A 20524-nucleotide genomic window follows, 5' to 3' on the forward strand; every position below is an offset into this window, starting at 1 on the left:
GCAAATAGTCTGACTCAGATTTCAGTTTGTTTGGTACCAAGCGATGATGAAAGAATGGTATAGCCTGATCGTTGTTTTACTCCCATCTGTGTGCACCAGGCAATCACCACGTACAGATGGTTGTGATTCAGAGACAGGTTGCCACATGCGAGCAAAGTATGTTTCAGTTATTTTAATAAGATTTATTGCAGTAGTCACAGTTAAATGCTTAAACCTTAATGATAATTGCTGCTAATCTTTCAAGAAAATGATTAGAGCTTAATAAACCCGAAGAAGGATATTTTGCCGTAAACTTCAGTGAAATTACAAAGGTAAATTTTATGTTTACTCCCTCATCTAATAAATTAGAATTCTGTGTGTGCTTTTTCCAATTTTCTGAAATTGTATTTTATATATAAACACACATACCATACAATGTGTTGGGGACAAATTAAGATCTCTAGTTGCTATGAAAAACGTAATGGGTCAAGTGGCAACAAATAATTCTGAACAAATATAAAATGTTTCCTACTAGCCTTGAGCTTTTTTGTATGGTAAAATATACATGACATAAAATTTATCATTTTAACTGTTTTTAGTGTACAGCTTGGTGACAGTTAAGTATACTCCCAATGTTGTACACCATCATCACTCCATTTCAAGAACCCTTTCATCTCTGAACAGAAACCTTATACCCAATAAATGATAACTCTCATTTGCCCTCGGCCCAGCCCCTGGAAACCTCTATTCTGCTTTTGGTCTCTATGAATGTGCCTATTCTAAGACCCTGACGACCTCATCTTAGTGGAACCGTATCACTTTTGTCCTTTTGTGTCTGACTTATTTCATTTAGAATAGTTATTGTACGTAGCACACTGTGTTCAGCATTTATCCACATGTCAGAATTTCATTGCCTTTTATGGCTGAATAATATTTCATTGAATGTATAGACCACATTTTGTCTAGTCATCTGTTGACGGATATTGGCGTGGACACAGGGGATCTTTTGGCTATTGGGAATCATGCTGCTATGAACATTGGTATACATATCTGTTTGGTTCCCTGCTTTCTCTGTGTTTCATAGTGGCTGCACCATTTTATATTTTCATCAGCATACATAGTGAGGGCTCCAGCTTCTACACATCCTTGCCAACTTAAGGTATTTCCCATTTAAAATGATCATCCTAACATTTTTAAGTTACATTAGATACTTTGAGTAATTACGAAAAAATTTAATTTACTAATTTGATGCAAATTGTCACAAAGTTGGTAACTTAAAATGATCTTAACTCAAGTCAATTCCATTCTTTTTCTTTGTTGGTTAATCTACTTGACTCTGAATAGGGAAGTTTCTTTACTTAAAGGTGATATTAAAAAAAGCCCATAACAATGATATCTAACCCTTTGTGAAAGCCAACTTAGAAAAGTAGCTCAGTGTATAAAATACGGGCAGTGATAAAATTCATAACTGCTTGAAAGAGATAAAGCAATGTTTTATAATGCAGTGCATTTCTGTTGTTCAGGTAGGAAGTTATGTGTTTGCCAAATTGGTTGAAGTAGGATACACACACACACACACACACACACACACACACACACACACATATACACACATCATACACACAAATATGTAATCAGGAGGCTATTATAGAGGAGATATGGCTAGATTAAATAGGATCCTGATGGGTATCAAAACCTGGGATACCCTAGTTGATCTGGATTTCAGGATTTGTCCTTAGGATTCTGGGGTGAACTAGCAGAGAAGCGTAATCTATTTGGCACATTCTAATTATCGCTATTTCCAGTTCAATACAGGAACTAAATTTGTCTTTTGATTTCTAAGGAATTCATGCCTTTTTAGAGATTGTGCTGTGTTAAGTCTATACTTCTGGCTGGGGAAAACGTGGAGACTGGCTGTTGAGGGAAGAGTTCTGCATTGGAGAGGCTACTCAAAGGGGAACTGGGGCTTCTGTTTTTGAAAAAAAAATCAATGAGTTTTGATTGAAGATGGCTACAAACCATCGGTCAGACACATTTTAAGGTTTAGTATTTCATTTCTTTTACTAAGCACCAGCATTTTATCACCGTATAATTCTAGGTGTTTATATGGCTTTGGAGCTTCAACTTTGGGTTCATGTGTGAAATAGCAGTACTTATATTATTTATTTGTAGTTTTAAGATGAAATAATATATTTTTTTTTAGAATCAAGTCAACATATTTTATAGAACTATTATGTAGAAAAACTCATATAAGAAGGTAGGAGCAAATGAAATAATTCTTTGAGATCTATAATGTTGATAGCATTCTCATTGAAAACTAAATGTTTTCATACATTGTTTATTTATAAGTAAACTATAATAACACTTAATAAGATATTAGTGCTTAAGCAAATATTTTGCAGTTCTGGTCAGGACACTCTAAAATATAAATCAAGTAAATTGTGTCATCTTCTTAGACAACTGATACTCCAAATTACACAGGAGTGCGCTATTAGTTGGGAAATTGCACACACATTTAAATACAACCATAAGTGAGAAACCACATCGTCAGGAGTAGCCAGGATTCTCATTGTCCTGGGAAATGCATGTTAGCTTGGGTAGCTATGGAAAGGAATGAATCATAGCTTCTTTTCCAATGAATGAGTCAGGGCTGGCTGAATGGAGGTAGGCTTTCCAAGCATTCTTTCCTTGAGTGATGGGAAAATTTTTTCATCATTTTATATATTATTCAATATCTCTGTCATTATTTCTATTGATAAATGGTATGAAAAATGATCATTTATCATTTAAAATCAATTGAGATATTTACAATCAATACTTTCCTTTCATAGATCTGAAAGTGCTTCCCCCCCCCAAAAAAAGTCAATTAATTTGCACAATATACTGCTGTAAGGTTAGTCTTATTATCATCATAGTAGAGACAAATTCAAAGCCAGAGAGGTTAATTAACCCATCACAGAGTCCAAGGGCCAGAGTGGCAAGGCAAAATGGACTGATCACCAACTTGAAGGCCAGGAACTCTGCTTTTAGCATGGACTTTAATTGATTTAGATCAGTTTCTCTACCTAAAAAGCACGTGCAATAATTCTGAATTATCATGCAGCAATATAGTGTGGATTAAATAATTAATATTCTGTAATCCTTTATAAATGTGAATTATTATTATTCATTCTAGTCTTAGATAGACCACTAAGTCAGCCAAGCTACCTAGCACTGGTGACTAAAGTGTAAATTAATTGGCTAAGTGAGAAATTCATCTCACACATTTCCTGCTGAGAGATAAGAGACTCTGTTCTGATTGGAAATCTATATATACAGTGCTGCATTTTATTCTGCTTCCCTTAATGTATGTGTTTGCATCCAATTCCTTAATAAACTTGGAATTCATCTTCTACACAGAGATCCATGTTCAAAATGTCAGTATAAAAAGCTTTTGCTTCTATTAGAAAGGCATATTTTTTTCTTGCACTTTTAGGAATATTGTCATGTGGCTACCCATATAGTAGTATGTTTTACAACTCGTTCACTCAAATTTGGAAAAAAAAAAAAGGTATTTTATGCAAGGATATGCTGTCTTGGGTTATAAGCTTTGTGCTTATGTTTGGTGCTTTTGCAAGAAATATAGTTAGAATGATTACAATATTAGAATCCAGGATTTGCTTTATTAATACTTTTGTCCCTCTAACCATTTGATCAATTTTTGTTAGAGAGGCAAAACTCCAAAACACTTCATTTATAGATCTGAATACTAAAATATTAGCTTTATGCCTTTTTAGAGGAAGAATATTAAGAATTCATATATATCTTAATATATATGAATTCTTAATATGTGAATGAATGAGTGATCATAGAATTCTTAATATAGAATTCTATAGAATTCTTAATATATGAATGGATGAGTGATAATAATTTTCAAAATTGTGTTAAGATAGCTTTTCAGTCATTCGTTCAACAAATATCTTTTGATCACTTATTATATGCCAAGCACAGTTCTAGATGCTGAGAATAAGGATGAGGATTTTGCCCTCTATCATTTACAGTAAACAAAAGAATAAATACATGTATGTATGTATGTCTGAAATAGTTTTCCTCCAAAATTTATGTTCACCCAGAAATCAGCATGTGATCTTTCTTGGAAACAGGGTCATTGAAAATATAATTAAAGATAAGGTCATACTGAATTAGGATAGACCTCAAATGCAATAATTGGTGTCCTTATAAGAAGGCCATGTGAATGAACACACAGAGAAGATCTACACACAGGGGAGAAGGTTATGTTTCAAGTGGACTCAGTTGTCATACTCGTATCTTAAAACTGGTGGATGGACCAAGTTCTACAGTTTTTTACCATAGACAATACTTTGTATGAGTGAAAATTTTGATGCACTCTTTCATTTGAATAATACCTTTATTCTGTGTATTTGTGATTATATAGAGTTAAGGTTTATATGTATTTAAATATTTAATAGTTTATCTTCAGATCATGATCTAATTCCTGGACAGGGAGACACTTTCTAATTGCTCTGATGTATTATCATAAGACATCATATTTTATAAGACATCATATTTTATAGTGCCTCCATATGTTTCAGGTCCTAGGAAATGTTGCTAGAATTTTGGTAGGCTTTTTTTTTTTTTTTAAAGGAGACTGAAGAGTGTAAAAAACATGGGTTTGGCAGTTTATTAAATCATGTTCTAATGTTCTGGTACAATCAAAGAGTTGGCTTAAAAATGAGATTTACTAGTATATAACAAGCCTTCCTTAAATAGCTCTGTTTCTACCATTTTTGTCACTCTGACAGACTTATTAATCTCTTTATCTTCCTTTAAAAAAAATCCTCACCTGATTTTTATTGATTCTAGAGAGAGAGGAAGAGAGAAACATTGATGCAAGAGAGAAACTTTGAAAGGTTGCCTCCGTATGTGGCCCAACTGGGACTGGAATCCACATCCTTTTGGTGTATGAGCTGATGCTCCAATTTATTTTTGTTTCATTATTTTCTCTTATCAGTAATGGGGAATGATTATCAATTCATACAAGTGAATATTACTATTGTAGTATACAGATAAGTACAGCTAACATTTACTGAGTGAATTTTATTCAGGCTTAACACGTGCATAAATTAAGTTGTGTTTTTCAAATTTCTTTATGAAGTTGTTATATTATGAAGAGTTTCTATGCTAAAGTCATTTTATTAACTAACTTTGTTTTTATACTTCTTTATAAATACACCTATGCGGATTACTTCCCTTTCCTATATTTTAGAAAGAATTATAAATAGAAAATTAATTGGAAGGATGTGCATGCATCTGCATGAAGATATAGTTAAAGAGAATATTATTGTACAAGTATTCTAATGTGAGATTGCATGCAGAGCATAATAATTATGTTTTTACACTTTGGGGTTGGTCAGAATTGTCAACTTTTAAAAAAGGAATAATAAGTCAAGGGAAATGTGTAGAGGGTAGACCAATAAGAAATCTTACTGGAGAGGTAGTAGTTTAGTAGAGAGAAATGAGCTGTCTACCAAATCATAACTTCCTCTTCTTATTATCCACACAGTTAAAAGCAAATTTTCTAGTTTTCTTTTCATTCAGGTATAGCCATGTGTTGGGCATATATTCCTTATCATGTGAGTACAAGTGATAAGCTCCAGTGTGCAACCCCATTATTTTACAGATGAAGGAAATTATTCCTTGGGGGGTATGCATTCATAGTGCTTTATTATTTACATTACACTTTATAGCATCTCATTTATTCTTTATAACTTATCATCTACAGAATTATCTCCATATTTGTAATTGAGAATTCCAAGACTTGAGGTTTAAGGCTTCTTACTACTTTGAAGATAATGATCCCTTCAGTAACAGATTCAAGTGATTTACACACCTAGTGGCAGATAAAGATATTACATGAGGAAGGACAGATGTGGCTGGTCTTGTAAGGTCATTTCCTTCACGACCTACTTGTCATGGAGAAGGAGTGAAATTGCCAAGTAGAGCAAGGGCAAGATAATGGAACTTGTTAGCCTGCTTGAGTCAATGTAACCTCACCTCATGGGATATGCCCAACAGGAGTTGTAGCCTTCACAACTGTCTTAGTCCATTCAGCTGCTTTAACAAAACAAAAAGGTGGCTTACAAGCCACAGAAATTTACTTCTCACAGTTGCAGAGGATGGGAAGTTCAAGATCAAGGAGTCAGCAGATTTCAGTGTCCAGTGAGGATTTGTTTCCTGGTTCATCGATGTGTTTTCTCCCTGTGTTCTTACACGTTGTAAGGGGCAACAACTGGAGTTTCATGAGGGCTCCATCATCATGACCTAAATATCTCCCAGAGGTCCTACCTTCAAATACTTCCACACTGGGTGTTAGCATTTAACATGCACATTTTGAGAAAGACAGAGCAGGGTGGAGAAACACTTTTGGTCCGTAGCAGGGTGGAGAGAAGTACAGAAGCTTTCTCCCTCAAGAGAATGGAAGACTAAGCTGGCATTCTCTTTCTTCTCTGTGTTTCAAGGAAAAGACAAGAGGGGGAAAAGGGGCCTTTCTCTTTAATACTGACTCTAAATTGTAGAATTCAGGACGGAACTTTCATATTTAGGAAAACAGAATACAGCATGACATGGCTTTAGACATTAGAGGGAAAGGAATAACTTTAAAAAAATTATTATAATTGGTTGCAGCGTGTTCTTTCTCCCTGAAGACTTTGAGAATAGGTAAGTTCTCACACTGCCTGAAGGCAAGAGAATGAGATAGGGAATAACTTGAGAATTGTTTCTGCCCAGTGATACTAAGATTGCACAATACTGTGTTGAGATTTACAAGTGTAAAATAAATACTGTAATTGCTTATTATCTTTGCTATTTTAAATGGCTTCCAGTGGGGGGGAAATTGTGCTATCTGAACAATCCAGAATTTCTAAACGGTTTTCATTTTCTTTGAACTTTAGAAAATCTACTTGAGTGTTTACATTTAAAGCTCTTGAATTCATTCAATGAAGAGCCATTTGTTTTTGGGTGTAAACTAGAGTTTATTTTACCCAATACCAGCACTGACATTTATATTCCTAAAGAATCATATTTAGGTTCATAAATGTTGAGGAAAGATTCTCTCTCAGAAAAAAAAGAGAAAAAAAACATCTTTGAAAAGAAATAGATTAAGGTCATCTTTGAAAACTTGATCATTCAGCAAGCCCTAGTTTACTTGAAGAAGCACCTATACAGGCTTCTGAAATAAACTCATGCTCACTGTGACAGTGGTACAAATCTCTGTCTGATTACACAAGTTCTTGCTGAGAGATTGTCTTTATTGAAGGCTCCTAGAGACTCCCCTAGCCTGATAATATGTGTTAAATCTAATTGTGATTTAACACTTCTAATCTTAGCCACAAGCAAGCGACCATGACACATCAGCAGATCTTATATCTTTTGAAGCATCAAGGACATTTGAAAAACATTTTTCTTTCTCTTGCCACTCTTCTTCTTTTTTATTTTTTAGGATGAAGAAAATACATTTCATACCAATTAGCCCAGATAAAGTTAAGGTTCATCACTGGTTCATTGCATATTTCCCTGCTTTTTAAAATTTAAAGTCTAGTTGACATACAATATTATATTGGTTTCAGGTGTACAACATGGTGATTCAATATTTATGTGCCTTATAAAGTGCCCACCATAATAAGTCTAGTAACCATCTGTTACTGTACCACATTATTACAATATTATTGACTATATTCCCTAGGCTATACATTCCATCTCTATGGCTTATTTATTTTATAACTGGAAGTTTGTACCTCTTAACCTCCTTTACCTTTTGTTACTCATTACCTCACACCTTTCCTCCCTGACAACAGTTTGTTTTTGTGTCCATGATTCTGTTTCTGTCTTCTTCTTCTTCTTTTTCATTTTTTTAGATGCCATGTAAAAGAAATCACATGGTATTTGTCTTTCTCTGTTGACTTATTTCAGTTAGCAAAATACCCTCTATGTTCACAACCCATTGTTTTTTATCCTAATTTTACTTGAAATAATGGTTCTTAAATAGTGGAACTGTCATTATATTAAATGTAGATTTAAGACAACCATAAATTATGCAGTCACGCCAAAGCCGGTTTGGCTCAGCGATAGAGCGTCGGCCTGTGGACTGAAAGGTCCCAGGTTTGATTCTGGTCAAGGGCATGTACGTTGGTTGCGGGCACATCCCTGGTAGGGGGTGTGCAAGAGGCAGCTGGTCGATGTTTCTCTCTCATTGACGTTTCTATCTCTCTATCTCTCTCCCTTCCTCTATGTAAAAAAAATCAATAAAATATATTAAAAAAATTATGCAGTCACATAATGAAAAGCAAGGGAAATTTTAGATAAATATAAAAACACACCATAAACTGATAGAGTAGCCCTCTTATCAACAGTTTCACTTTCTGTGGTTTTAGATACCTGTGATCAACCCTCATCCAAAAATACTAAATTTCACCAACCATTGAAATTGTGCCTGATATCCAACCATCAGCATTGTCATGGCTCAATGATCCAGGACTGACATATCATCAGAAAGTTAATGGTAGCCTTATACTACATCATAATGCCTACCACATTCACTTCACTTCATCTCACCACGTAAGTATTTTATCTCACATGATCACAGAAGAAGGGTAAATATAATACAATAGGATATTTAAGAGAGAGATCACATTTACAAGTACTAGAGGCCCAGTGCACGAAATTTATGCACTCTGGGGAACGGGGTCTTTCAGCCCTGCCTGCACCCTCTCACAGTCTGGGAGCCTTCAGGGCATGTCCGCCTGATGGCTTAGGCCCTAAGCCGGCAGTAGCTAAGGAGTCGGGAGAGACTCCCACCACCGCCACTGCACTCAGCAGTCATGAGCCTGGCTCAGGGCTTCTGGTTGAGCTGCACTCCCCCAATGGGAGCTCAGTGACCATCGGGGAAAGCTCCTGCATTGAGCGTCTGACCCATGGTGGTCAGTGCATGTCATTCTGCCATTTGGTTGATTTGCATATTAGCCTTTTATTATATAGGATATTGTTATAATTGTTCTATTTATATATGGGCTTTGAAACTATCTGTGGTTTCATGAATCCACTAGGGGGTCTTGGAGCACATCTGTAGATAGAAGGGACTACTGTATTATAATTTTTAAGGCTATAGAATAATACCTTAAAAAAAAAACCATTACAGATATATCTCATTTTATTGCCCTTTGCTTGATTGCACTTCACAGAGGTTGTGTTTTTTTATTTTTATCTAAAAATATTTTTGTTGTTGAAAGTATTACACATGCTCCCCTTTTCTTCCATTGCCCTCTACTCCCTCACCCCCCAGGCCTTCACAACTCTATGGATTATGCATATATGCATTTGAGTTCATTGGTTGATCTTTTCCCTCCTCTTCCTCCCCTGCCTTCCCTCTGGGGTTTGACAGTCTGTTCAATGTTTCTATGTTCTTGGGTCTATTTGTGTTCTTCAGTTTATGTTGTTCATTAGATTCCACTTATGAGTGAGATCATGTGATACTTAATCTTTCTCTGACTGGCTTCAGAATAATACTCTCTTTAGAATAATACACTTTTGAAATATCTGATGCTAAGATACTGAATTTGAAAAGAACTTTTAATAGACTTTTAAGGTTATTAAATTATTAAGAATGTAACTGATCAGTTTTAGAGTCTAAATTACTGTTAAAATTGGTATAATGCCAGAAAAGGCATGACTCTCTTAAAAAGTTCTTTTTGGTAAAGATTAAGAATTAAGGAAGTGAAAAGAGGCATTGTTTTTAGTGGAGAGTCTCAAGCTTTGGTAGGCAAAATAATTATTTTATGAGTTTATAAAAATTAGAGATTTGGGCTTAATCTCTTCCCTCCTCCCAGAGTTTCAGATTTCTAGGACTAGGTTGGGGTTTGGGGACCTACCTTTTAAAAAATGAAGCATTCTCAAATAATAGTAATGCAGGTGATTATAGGATTGCTTTAGCATTTATTAAAAGTATATTTCCTGGTAATTTGGATACATTTTAATATGATGATATTGGTCAGAATAATCTAGGTCCAAATTATTATGTAATATATAATTTCTTTTTTAAAAATTTTTATGAGTTTATTTTAGCCAAACTGATTACACATGCCAGGGAGTAAGATCTCAAATGATCCTGAGAATAACTAACAGCTTTTCAGCTTCTTTTAGGCATTTGGAATTAAGGAGAGAATATAAGAAAGATTACAGGGAGGTAGGAGAAAGCAAGGCAGGGATTGGGTTATAGGAAATTGTATTAAAGGTGGTCACCCTTTAGAACAGTGGTTTTCAATCTTCCTAATGCTGTGACCCTTTAATACAGTTCATTTTGTGGTAACCCCCAACCATAAAATTATTTTCATTGCTACTTCATATCTGTAATTTTGCTATTGTTATGAATCGTAATGTAAATATCTGTGTTTTCTGATGGTCTTAGGTGACCCCAGTGAAAGGGTCGTTCCCACAAGTTGAGTACTACTGCTTTAGAAGGAAGGGTCTGAAAAGAGGCATTTCAAAGTGGCATTAACTTAGATGAACAGAAACAAAGGACAAGGCTTGCTAGATGAGCCTTTTACTAAAATGTTATATCTTGGGGTGTGACTACCTACCATGATATACCCAGTTAGGAATTTATGATTAGGTCACCTATGAGGTAACTTTCCATAGAACCCCATTTTTCACCCAGACTTCCTTTTTTCTCAGAAATCTGAAGGATGCATCGATGACCAACCTTTTGGTTGGATAGGGTCGTCTCACAGTGCTAGGAGCACTTTTTCCTAAGAATTCTCAGTATCTATGTCAGCTTGTTGACCACTCAGGATGGGACAATACCTTAACTTGGCGATCTGAGTTGAGGCCACATTTTTCCCCCAAAGAGAAGGAGGTAAATCAAAAGCAGTCAGGTCTTATGTCCTTCATTGAGAAAAAGAAATCACTCTGGATCCGTTCTATCCTGTGAACTATCATGGTCTGAGTTTTGCCTTCCTTTTCATCTTCTCTATTGAGCATTTAATATAACATTTACATAAGCTATGAAAGGACTAGTAATAGTTATATTATACAGTAGGGGCCTGGTGCATGACATTAGTTCACTGGGTGTGGGGGGAAGGGTCCTTAGCATGGACTGCGCAGTCTGGGAGTCTTTGTGGGGGGGTATATCTGACTGACAGCTTAAGCCGACTCCCTGCTGGTGTGGAGACCTGCTGCTGCTCTTGCCAGCCATCAGCCTGGCTTGTGGCTGAGCGGAGCTCCCCCTGTGGGAGTTCACTGACCACCAGGGGTCAGCTCCTGTGTTGAGCATCTGCCCCCTGATGGTCACTGTGGGACTGTTCCACCATTTGGTCAATTTGCATATTACCCTTTTATTATATCGGGTGTTCAGTAATCATAAATAGTTGAATTATCGATATGTAGAAAAACTTAAAAAACAAGTATAACTAATATTATGACTAATAACAGCAGACAGGTAAAGACAATCACACAGATTTGATTTTGAGTTCAATATCAACCTATAAGGATGCAGGCCTTATTGATGTCTTGGAATAGTTACCTGCCTCTTGTGTCAGTGACTTCTTATCCAGAGGAGAATTTGATGCCTGTAGACAGAGTAGATGGTCATTCCCAGGAAGATGCGTGATAAGGCCCCTTATAATTAAGTTATTTTACTAAATGTTATTGCCAATAAACAAAATCTCCAGGTGGCAATCAGTGATCTTTAAAGTCTTTGTCCCCTGGGAGCTTGCTATGAAATGCAACAGTTACGGACCTGGCATTTTCTTAAAGTGGTTCAATCAAACCCTGGCAATAATGTAAGATGTCTCCTTTCAATAATATTGGCTTAGAAGTTCCTTCATCTAAGTGCAGCTTAAATGCACTATGATGATGAACAGATGCAACTTGCCCCCCCCCCCCAATAAATAAATAAATAAATAAATAAATAAATAAATATAAATAAATAAATAAAAGGGTGTCAGGGAGCCAGGAGGAGCCAAGCGACAGTCTTGGGTTTCCCATAGCCCCAACTATTCATCTAATTTATAACCCTTGTACCCTAGGAGTTTTTCATCTCTTATTTTACAATGTTTCACATGCAATTTAACATATAAACAAATCTCTGAAATATTCCAGAGGCCTTTCTGAAGCACCAAGAGTGATTCCTCCATATATTCAGGTTGGGGAGGCAAGTATCCTTTCTCTTTTGGGACTAAAGAGAGTTCAGTCTCTCATTTAACCAGCAACCATTATGTCCAGACTCTCAGTAAGCAACCCAATTTAAAAGCTGAAATTAAAAGTAACAAACTGTGTTTTTGTTTTGTTTTGTTTTTTTTTCTTTCCCTGGGTTGTCTCAACCCTTATCTATCTCGGCGATTTTATAAAAAGCTCAAATAAAGTCATGGCCTGCTCCTTAAAGCAACGAGGCCTGCACTTCCTAGGGAAACTAACCAAGCTCACGGAAAGGGAAGCAGGGAGCCAGTGGGCACAATGGGCTCCTGCTTGTATCTGACACTGCCTGGCTGAGCAGGGTGGTCCTGGGTGAGTTTCTTCAGCATCTTGTCACATCACACCAACTGCACATCAACATAAGAAATGTCCAGCCCCATGGAGAATTTTTATCAGAGGTTATCAGAGCCAAACTGATGACATACGCCGGGGAGTTAGATCTCAAATGCTTCCTGTATTATTCCTTTTCGTAAGTTCAAAACAAGCAGAGTTTATGCTCTGTTAGAAGTCAGAATAGTGATTCTCTTTGGTGGGGGATTGTGAAGATAAGAGTACGAGGGAAACTTCTGGGTGCTGGCAATATTTTGTTTCTTGAAAGGTGCTGGTTATTTTAGTGTCTTTATTTGTGATGAGTGTACTTTCTCTATATGTTACACTTCAATTAAGCTAGTTAATTGCCGGAGTGTCTATCATCTTAGAAGTATTTCAGAACATACACTTTTTAAAAAGTATATTTTTATTGATTTCAGAGAGGAAGGGAGACAGGTAGAGAGATAGAAACATCAATGTTGAGAGAGAATCATTGATTTGCTGTCTTCTGCACACCCCACACTGGGGATGGAGCCCACAACCCAGGCATGTACCCTGACAGGGAATTGAACCATGACCTTCTGGTTCATAAGTTGGTGCTCAACTGCTGAGCCATATCAGTGGGTCAGTGCACTTTATTTTGAGAAATAAGTCAATCTTCCTAAATAGGTGGGCCCCTAATCGTTGTCAATGATAAATTAGATTTAATAATGAAGCAAACAATAAATTTGGAACGTATATAAATAGATGACTGTAAAACTAAACTTCACTTAAACAATCCAGTGTTACAGTACCACTACTTTATAGCCCTAATATGATTTTTATGTAAAGTTGGATATGTTTTAAAAACTGATTTAAAGATTTCAAAAGTATTGGAAGTGATTCCCTTTTAAGAGTATCATTATTTTATTATTTTTCTAGATATTTTTCTTTGTAACATCCATAATGTTGTGAACATTTTTCTTTGCTGGGCATGTTGTTATGAATTTATTTGAATTATTTGCTAAATTTTAAATTATAAAATAAAGGAGGAATTATAATATTTTTATAAAGTCAAGCAATGATGAGATATATATTTCTGACTGAGATGTCACAAATGGAGGACATTTTACTCAACTGCACTGTAATCATTAATGGTTTTAAACATTTAATTATTATAAATATAAATCTTCCCTCAAACACAGCATGTACTCAGGATGGATTGGAATAATTCTATTATTTCAGTTTACTAGAATTATTAGCACAAATGACTTGGAGGTAATAAAAGATATTTTAAAGGAGCAATATAAACTAATTTAAGATTTAGATTGCTTGATATAAAATTTTTCTACAAGAATTCATTGGCGATGGTTATTTTTACATTATTGTGATCACAAAGCACATATTCATTTTCTGTTATGTATAAAGTGTTGTGTTATGATAGTGGGGGGTTTTGATTTGAATTTGTTTTAAACTCAGTCTTTACTAAGAGGAAGGCATAAAATAACTATAATTGTAAAGATAGCAGCAAATTGTGGGAAAAATCTCAATAAAGAAGGATCAATGAAACCTAATAGAGTAAGGCTACTTAACTTTCTAAGTAATTCCTTTGATTTGATTTGATAAAGAATAGTATTGTAGCCAGGCTAGTGTTGCTCAGTGGCTGAGCATCAACCTATGAACCAGGAGGTCGTGGTTTGATAACTGGTAGAGACATATGCCGGGTTGTGGGGTGTGCAGGAGGCAGTAGATCAATGATTCTCTTTCAGCATCGATGTTTCATCTCTCTTCCCTCTCCCTTCCTCTCTGAAATCAATAAAAAATATACTAAAAAATAGATTAGAGCAAATTTAGAGGAGATATAGGGGAAAAAGCCTGATTGGAATAAGTCTGTCTTAGACCACGTGGGCTGCTATAGCAAAATCCTATAAACTGGGTTGTTTAAGCACTTATTTTTCACAGGTCTGAATTTGGAAGTCTGAGATCGGGTGCCAGCAGGTAGGGTTCTTGGTGAGGGCCCTCTTTCTGGCTTACAGCCATCTTGCTGTGTCCTCAGATAGGGGAAAGAGAGGTTGCTAGTTCTCTGGCCTCTTCTCTGGCCTCTTGTTGTAGAGGCACTAGTCCCATTCATGAGGGCTCTGCCCTTATGATATCATTACTCCCCAAAGGCCCAGCCTCCAAATACTATCGTATTGGGATTAGGGTTTCAACATATGAATTTTTGGGGAATACATTCAGCTTATTTTATTTTGCCCCTGTCCCTCAATTCATGTCATTCTCAGTGCCAAAGGCATTCATTCTATTCCAACAGCTCAAAGTTTTAAAGCATTTCAGCATCATCTCATTTAAATATCATCTTAATCAAATATGAATGAGACTTGAGGTACAATTCATTCTGAGACAATTGCTCTCCAACTGTGAACCCGTGAAATTAAACCTTTTATGAGTATTAATGGTAGGTCAGGCATAGGACAGACAATTATATTCCAGAAGGGAGAAATATTAAAGAAAAATGGGGTGGTGGGTCCCAAGCAAGCCCAAAACCTAGTAGGCAAGTGCTATAAGATTTCAATGCTCAAGAACAATTCCTGTTGGCTTGTTTGGCCATCCGGACTCACTACTATGGCAGCCCTGCCTTTCAGGACCCACTGGGATCAGGTCCTGTCCCAGGTAGCAGTACTAGACCTGTTGGGTGGCTCAGCCCAATGACTTTGGGTAGAGGTCATCTATCTTCTTGAAAGTGAGATGATGGTAGCCCGTTTTGAAGCTAAGAAGGCATCTCTGTTCTCTGAGTTACCTTTGGGGTAATTCTTCCCTGGTCTTGCAGAATAGTGCAGATTTATAGCCGAACAGATCTATAGTCCTGCCCTGTAAAATGCAAGGAGTTTGTCACCCTTCATTTATTCCTTCCCATTTAGTTCAGTTAAATATATTAGGAGGTATATATTTAGTGGTTTATAGTAGAGTTGTTGAGGATATATGATGAGTGAAAACATGCTTGTTTGGAGCAGTATTTAGTGACTCTATTTTAGTGTAAACAATGAATCAAAAAAAAATCAAAGCTCCTAGTAACATATAGATGCTTGCATATATATACATATTTATTTATGTATGTCTGTGAACAATGGGAAATGTGTGAAAGTTACCAACTGAGTTATTAATGCCAGTCGCTTATTATGATAAGGGGAAATGAGGGATCTATTGGGGGACATGGGCATTGTTGGGAGGAAATGTTATTTAACTTTCCTTTAAATATTTTTGTATTTTACCATTTTTGCTTGCTTCAAAGAGCATGTATTAGAGTTGAAATTTGAAAGTTTGCCTTTGCTATTGAGGTCTCTGATATTGCCACTTTGACTCATCTTTCAATGAGGCCTTACCTCTTCCATGGACAAAAGTCCTTTAAAAATGTTAAAGCTTATTACCCTACCCAAATATTAATTAGGGTTACATATTTCTTATGTGTATGGAAATATTCTAACGATTCCTTAAAGGTTGATAGGTTTTCCGATCAATTAGGCACTCACACAGACTTATTGATTAATGTCTTAAAAAGCTAATGAATTGAAAAACTGTTTAAGGCACAGGAAGTGAACCAAGTCTATGACTTTTCTGGAACAGGTTTTTTCTCCATCAATAGAATTTCACATTTACAATACTATCATAAATAATAAATAACAATTGGTGACAAACCCAGAGGGAGAAAAAAAGCAGGAAGTGAGGCATTCTATATTTTTGCTGTGCATTATCTTCAACACATTTGTTGCATTGTGGTTTTTTGAGGACTAGGTTTCCAGAGTGTTGCTTGCTAATGGATACTAACTAGAAGGTGAGAAATCTCCCTGTCATTTACTGTGGTCAGAGAAGGAAAATATATTTGTTAAATGGTTAGGCACAAATCCAGTAGTCAACTGACCGCCTCATGCAGGATTTACCGGAAAGAGTTGAACCTTCCCACTGGACAGAACTTGGTTTTAAGCATGTGCTGTATTATTCCTAAATCAAAAAGCAGGTGTTAGGAAAGGTGTCCTGGGGTTGAGAAAAGAGCATGGACTTTGGATTCAGCGAAGACCTGGATTTAAATACCAGTTCTTTTACATATTTACCTTGGGAAAGATATTTCCAAGCTAAGTTTTTTTTTTCATAATAAAATATGGACAATAATGGCTCTCCCTTAGAGGATTCTTAGTGAACCGATGGAAGTAATGTCTGCAAGATGCCCAGTTCCTTCCAGCCCTTTTCTTCTTTGTCTCCTCTCCTCTTCTTTTCTCTCCATTTTCCTTTCTGATTTTCTTCCAAATGCTGCATGTTAAATTTCACTATAATGCATTTATGTATTTCCATACACACAAAGTTAATAGTGAAACTAAAAATGACCCTACTCTCCTCCCTCTGTCCCCCCAAACCAAAGTGTGGTGATTGCACACTCTAGGCTTGGTTGTACATTCCCTCTACTGGGTACAACTCCAGATGTATTTTTTACCTAGATCATTCTTATGAGGCCAAGAAAATAAACATTCTAGCCTCCCTCAAATTTGGAGTCCTAATTTTACTAAGACATCTTACTCTTAAATCCACTAATACATTCGAAACCAGTTTCAAGCATTTAGGATCACATAATTACAACTTCACATACCCTTCAATCAAACATATATACTGTATTTTATAACCCAGAGCATCCCCCTCTCCCAATACAATCATTTTTCCATTTCATGAATACTTCTCTGCAGATAGCATCCCATCCTCTCTGCTGGTTAAATGTGCACAACACCCAGCACAGCTATTGCCACATCTGAGAACCTTTCCTGGAAACCACCAGACAAAATTGATCACTGTTCTCTGAGCTTGAAAGCACTTCTCACTGAGTATTGTGATTAATAGGGTATGTTTCTGTCACCATTGCTACATTTTGATCTCCTTGAAAGCAGGGATCAAATCTTTTTCATCTCTATAACCTTAGGGCTAACAACACTGTACATGATGGAACTCGATAAATGTCTGTTGAACTGAATTCAATGAATTGGGTTCCTGCAGGTTTGATGGTGAGCAGGTGACAGAGAAGTAATCCAAACTCAGTTCTGTTCCTCCTTCTGGGTCCACAGCAACACTTCAATGTGCTGTTTCCTTATTGTGTCACAGCAGTTGTTGCCCTGATGGGTGCACGTTTATGTTTGTTCATGTTACATTTGCCCTATATTCTAGGAAACTGATTATTTCTTATATGGATTCTCAGATCCAATATACATGCACATTGAATAGTTTTGTGTTCTTTGTACAATAAATCCAAATAAGAGTTTCAAAACATGCCACTGAGAATATGATTTTCAAAAAGCTTAATTTCTATCGTGGTGTGTTTTTTTTTGTTTTTTGTTTTGTTTTTTTTTACCTCTGGAGGGGAGTGAGAACAAAGTGAGAGGCAGAGGTAAATAAACTGTTCCCACTTTCCCATAGAGAGCCTGATGTATAGTAATGGGCCCAGGCTCATAAACATCTCTCCTGGCACTCTCACCAGTGTCAGATTATTACTATGTTCTCAGATTCAGCTGAATGTGTTCAAGGATCTTCTTTGGTCTGAAAGGTCAGCTGCTTTTCGTTGTGCACTGGTAGAATACTAATACATCCTTATTCAAATTACCTGCTCCAGCACTTATTAAATTGATGGCCTTGTGCTCTAATTTAATACTGGTGTCGTTCGGAGGCGGACTGTAGCGGCACTCTGTGCTGAACTGGGTGACGCCAGGGCAAAGTTCAAGCTGAATCCGTGGTTTGGGGCTGCATTTCCCCACTAAATTAGCAGTCAGATGCAGCATATAATTAATTAGCACAAACCAGGGAAAGCTTGTCATTTAATAAACCTTTTTTATTTCCACATTACACAAACAGTGGGAATTGATCCATTAAGTGCTTGGCTATTAATGCTGTTTAATGTATGTCTGGTTGTTAAATTGAGATGTCTAGGTACATACATCCAGGGTTTAAGAGCTCAGTATTTGTTCAGTATTTGCTCAGGTTTGAAGTCATGCTCCATAGAATCAATAACAGCTTCATTACTGAATGTGAACCTGATTCAAACATACATGTGGATTTGAACTGATGGTTTCAGCACAGCCTCAGAAATAAGTTTTCATATGTATCTTTATATGTTTTAAAGTTTAGACAACCCCCCTTCCCCAATATTAAGTATTGTATCATATTTGCAGCATTCTCTTTACTTCCATCCCCTCCCCATACGATCCGTGCTTGGAATTGCCTAAGGCCAAGGATCACTTCATCTTTGCACCATTCAGTGTAATATCATGAAACTGTAGAGTTGGAAAGAGCCTTAATGCAATACATATGCAGGGTGAGATTTCAGCTACCCTGCCAAGTCTTACCTGTGGTCGAAGAATCACTCAAAGAGTTGGATGTTTGAAACAGCCCATATTTAAGTATTTTTTCTAAAACATGATTAAGGATGATTCACAGTGTTTTGTGAACTGGTTGTTGGTAGATATGAGGTGATTAACAAATGTGTTCTTTATAGTAACTATCATTACATTTTATATGCACAAATGAAAACATTTAAATGCCTTTTCTTTTTAGTAAATGCAGATAGAACAACTAAAAATCTGAATGTTAAATTACTTCAAGAGTGGAATAATTTGTTATTAATGATGAGAGCCATTGGCCACATAGAGAAATTATTGTATTTGCCAGTGTCTGTAATTTAAATTTATGAAATTAGTCCCTGTATAAATTAGTAAATATCAAAGAAGTTAATTGTGTGTATATCAAAGAAGTTAATTATGTGTTTATGTATATATATTAAATAAGTTAATTATGTGTATGCACACACACTATATATATATATATATATATATATATATATATATATATATGAATATGAAAAAGTACCTTGAAGATTCTTAAAAAGACCAATAAACATAATCACAAAGCTATGTTAGCTTCTGTTTTTCTTTTTCTTTCTTATAAACTGAGAAAATTTTCTGCAGGTTTATATAGGGAATGTTAAGGCTGCATTTTTTTAAAAACATTTTTATTGATTTCAGCTAAGAAGGGAGAGGGAGAGGGAGGTAGAAACATCAAAGATGAGAGAGAATCATTGATCGGCTGCTTCCTGTATGCCCCCTCCTGGGGATTGTGCCCTTGACTGGAATCAATCCCAGGACCCTTCAGTCTGCATGTGGACACTCTATCCACTGAGCCAAACAGGCTAGGCCTAAGGCTGCATTTTTTATTAAAGAATATGACTTAGGATTATTTTTTCTTCTGCAATTGGAAGAAATATTTGAGCTACAAAATTTTTGTTTTGAAGAATGATGAAACAAATGCTGGTGGCACAAAATAGTCATGTTTTGGGAGCAGTTCATTTCTGTTTTATTTCATTTATCTCATTCTGCTCTGTATTGCAATCCGATGTTTCCATGCTTGTCTCCCACCTTACTGAAAAGCCCTCTAATACTGGAATGTGAATATGGCATAGTACTTTTAATTTTTAAAAATTTTCTGCATAATCAAAAACAATATAACACATTTTGGCAGTACTGAGGGGGAAAACTTGTTCAATTGAATGGACAATTAATTATCTTGAAAGCAAGTTAGGGAAATATTTTATTTCCCCATAAACCTGAAGCCAAAATTAATTTTTTTGTGCTGGTATATGCATAATTTTGGATCTTTTATTAAATTTTCTGACTTGCCTGTTTCTCATACAATAATAGAATTGCCTTCATGATGTCTCATCCTTTTCTCAATGAGGTTTATGATAATTATTCACTTACAGACTCACTCCTTTATTTACACAGTCATTAATTATCGAACTTTAAGAGGAGCCTATTTTATGCCAGGAATGTACGAATATATCGAGGTGTGTGTGTGTGTGTGTGTGTGTGTGCGTGTTTTAAAACCATTTTTCTTTATTTTGTATTTATTTCTTTTTCACTGACATTATTTACCCAATAAAATGTATTTTCATCCCTTATTGAGCTTGTTAAGTTTTTGTGGCAAAATTAGA

General features: G+C 35.9%; 1 long non-coding RNA gene across 1 annotated transcript; it reads right to left on the bottom strand.

Annotated features, from left to right (window-relative positions):
- Window positions 1-494: 494 nt before the first annotated feature.
- LOC118703895 lies at window positions 495-10457 on the bottom strand. The gene is made up of 3 exons (XR_004983181.2): window positions 10273-10457; window positions 3968-3971; window positions 495-515 (listed from the first exon to the last, which is right to left on the bottom strand). It is a non-coding gene; the product is annotated as an uncharacterized LOC118703895 (long non-coding RNA).
- Between the last annotated feature and the right edge of the window lie 10067 nt (window positions 10458-20524).

The sequence above is a fragment of the Pipistrellus kuhlii genome, unplaced genomic scaffold (assembly GCF_014108245.1).
Source record: "Pipistrellus kuhlii isolate mPipKuh1 unplaced genomic scaffold, mPipKuh1.p scaffold_m20_p_4, whole genome shotgun sequence".
Classification (NCBI taxonomy): domain Eukaryota; kingdom Metazoa; phylum Chordata; class Mammalia; order Chiroptera; family Vespertilionidae; genus Pipistrellus; species Pipistrellus kuhlii.